The sequence below is a fragment of the Macaca fascicularis genome, chromosome 7 (assembly GCF_037993035.2).
Source record: "Macaca fascicularis isolate 582-1 chromosome 7, T2T-MFA8v1.1".
Classification (NCBI taxonomy): Eukaryota; Metazoa; Chordata; class Mammalia; order Primates; family Cercopithecidae; genus Macaca; species Macaca fascicularis.
The window spans coordinates 122,395,135-122,398,679 of NC_088381.1; positions in this window are offsets into that span (position 1 = coordinate 122,395,135).

Below are 3,545 nucleotides of genomic sequence, written 5' to 3' on the forward strand. Positions count from 1 at the left end.
GAATCTATGAGTTTGGCCTTTTATTAGCTAGATTTCCTCTCACGTTAATTAGAAAAATCATTCTGAAAGGCAATCCATTGAAAATTTGAGGAGGTTAAAGTCTTAAGATCACTACATGTTTTACCTTTGATGTAATCTGGAGAGCAATTAAGAAAAAACTTAATTCTGCTTAAAGTAATTGTGTGTTCTCTAGTTTATACAAAGGAGTTGGAATGAGCTTCTTTAAATCTTTTCCTGAAATACCAGTTTTTATAAATATCCATCTGTTTGGTTTCTAATGTCCCTTATAGTTACATAAATACAGGTCATAGTTTTTAAATACTCGTTCTTAAATCATAAATACAAGATATAATTCTTGACTGTTCTCAGTGAATTATAAAATGGTACTCATCTATAGGAGGCAGATATATAAAATTTGGATAATAAGATTTTTTGGATAATTAAATTTATTAAGTTGATAGTCAAGTGTGATTAGATTAGCAGAATGTGATCTACCAGGGAAGACCTGCGAGACCGTTCATGCCTTGCCTTAGGTTTCTGCCTGCACAGCAAATCCATCCAGAACTGAGGTGCGAGGGGGAAGGTTAGAGAGCTAGAAAAATCACTAAAACAAACAAATAACTATTTTTCTAGTGTATTTTTATTCCAAGTAAACCCTGTATCCTTCTGAATAGTAAATTACTTTGTTCATCCGTTGTTCTGTCTTTGTAAGAATTGAAAAACTTGGTAGGCAGAAAGACCCCACCCTCTTCTCTTTCCAAGATGACTAAAAGAAAAAGGTAAATCAGAGCCTTCCATGTTTTCAGTGAGAATTATCCTAACTCACCAAGAAAGCAGATCATGGCAAATAAACTGTGACCTTCAGGGAGATTTTTCAAGCCTCTTTTTGTCCTGTTTGTATTAAGAATAATGCCTTGCCTTTATATCTGTATTTTTATATAGTTCTATTCCAACCAGGTATAGCACTCTGAAGACGACGTTATCTATTCTCCATTTTATAAACCAAATCAAACTTTCATCTACATTCACTAGCTATGTAATAAATACCTTGTAATAGCCAGATACTTGTTGAAAGTCTGGGCTACAAAGAATCAGTCAAGACTCCTGATGTCAAGTATTTGAGCATAAAAAGAGCATTGATGGCTAATTAGAACCCCCCCTCCACCCCGCCTTGTGGCCTCCCCCGCCCCCAACCCAGAAGTTCCTAAGACTGTTCCAACCCTGCCACTGGAAGCAGGGTAGTCCAAAGCTGCAGTCCCTGCTGCTCTTAACTAGCAGTATAACAATCTTGAAAACTCTCTTTGTCATGTAAATTGGGGGAATATTCAGACTCCATCCTAGCTCTGCTGCCTCTCTATAGATCTCTCTGTACCTTAACTGTCCTAGACACATAGTTGGTTTCTCATCAGAAGTAGATTCCACCAAGCCTGCATTCTTATTGCATGTTTCATAACTACTTTTGTAGTAAAATATACGTATATAAAACTTTCCTTTTCAACTATTTTTAAGTGTAAAATTAGTTGACATTAATTACATTCACATTGTTTCACAACATTCACCAGTATCCATCTCCAGAAACTTTTCATCATCCCAAACTGAAACCCATGCCCATTAAACAATAACTACCCATTCTCCCTCCGCACCAGCCTCTGGCAACCACCATTCTATTTTCTGTCCCTATGAATTTGACTATTCTAGGTACTTCATGTAAGTGGAATCATACAATATCCTTTTGTGTCTGTCTAAACTTAGCATTTCTTAAACATTCATCCACGTCATAGTTAACATCAGAATTTCATTCCTTTTAAGGCTGAATAATATTCCACTGGATGTGAATGCCACATTTTGTTTATCGATTTATCCATCGTTTTCATAACTTAAAGATAACTTGCCTTTAGTTCTTGTTGCAGCTGAAGTAATTGTAAATACAAAGGATTTGGTAGGTCGTCAAGTAAAAACAAGTACACTGATTCCTAGGGGCTTGTGTCAGAATTTGTCAGATGTGAGTAGTGACATTTTGTGAGAACAACTATAAATTTATTTCAATGGATTATTAGATAAAATATTTGCTTTATATAGATGCTATTTTTCAAAAGTAGCAGCTTTTGGAACCAGGGCAACATCTAAGCCGACTTGACAGGTGAGTAGCCACCTCCTCTTTCTGTGGCCCTTTCTTCCCAACTTAATGGAGTCCATTGCAAAACCATATAGTTTAATTGCACCAGGTCTTCAATGCTTCTCAACAATTCTTTAGTTTAATGGACTCCCTACTGAACTCCCAAATAGTTATTTCAGACCTCTTCTACTTTTTTCAAGTTCTGTATCCCACCACTATTATACCACCCTCAGTAAAGGACCTTCAAGATGTAGTATGGTGTGGAGGTTATGATGGACCCTGAAGTCAGATAACTTGATTTTTATTCCAGCTCTGTCACTTAATGGCTAGTCACCTTGGAGAAGTTACTTAACCTCACTCTGCCTCAGTTTCCTTATCTATAAAATGATGATAAAAGAACCTGCCTACAGGCAGTTGAGAGGATTACACCCATGAATGTGTATAAAGTGTTTACACTTGTGACCTCCATAGTAAGCCCCATGTAAGATTGGTTCTACTGTCATTTCTTTGCTTAGATGTTCAAAATCAGTAGACATTTTTTTTTCTCTTCCCCAAGAGAAGAGATGTATTATATCTCCTTTTGAGGCTAACACTTTACTTATGGTCTTGATTTCATCCCTGCTTGCCCCTGAACTCATCTGATTACTCAGTCAATGACTAAACAAATAATTATTGAGTGCCAAAGATACTACACATCTTTGGTCATTGGGGATAAAGGAATGAATAAAATAGGCAAAACTTACCTTCATGGAGCTTACACCCTAGTGAGAGAGAAAGAGACCAATTAGTAAAAGAGGATCAGGTGGAAGTGAGTGCTTTGGAGGAGATCAAAGCTGGGATGGGTAGGTAGGGAATGTGAGGGACACAGACTGGGTTACTCTGTATTTGAAGGCCTCTTTAGGAATTTTGGTGGAGACCTGAAGGGGGCCAGGGAGTAAGCCAGTTTGCAGTGAAGAGGTCTTATAATGACTGCAAGGCTGGGAGTTGGAGTTGACTGAGATGGGGATGATTGGAAAAAGCAAGTTTGGAGGAAAAGAACAACTGTGTTTTTGTTAAGTTTTAGATGCCAGTTAGAAATCCAGTAGAAATGTCTAATAAGCAGGTGAATATACTAATCTAGAGTTCAGAAAAGGGGTCCAGGCTGAAGATATAAATTTGAGGGTCATTAGCATGGTACTTAAAGGCAAAAGACCACGTGAGAGCGCCAAGGGAGTGAGCATAGGAATAGAAGTGGCCCATGGATTGACACGGGATACTCCAACATTCAGGGAGATTAGGGAAGAACCAATAGACTGAGGAGTAGACAGTGAGATAGGAGAAAAACTAGAAGAGTGGTCTTTACAGTGATGTATTTCCTCTTAACAGAATTGAATGGGTAAAACAACCACCATTTTATCGTGCTGCGATATTCTGTGGTCAGGTATTGGGA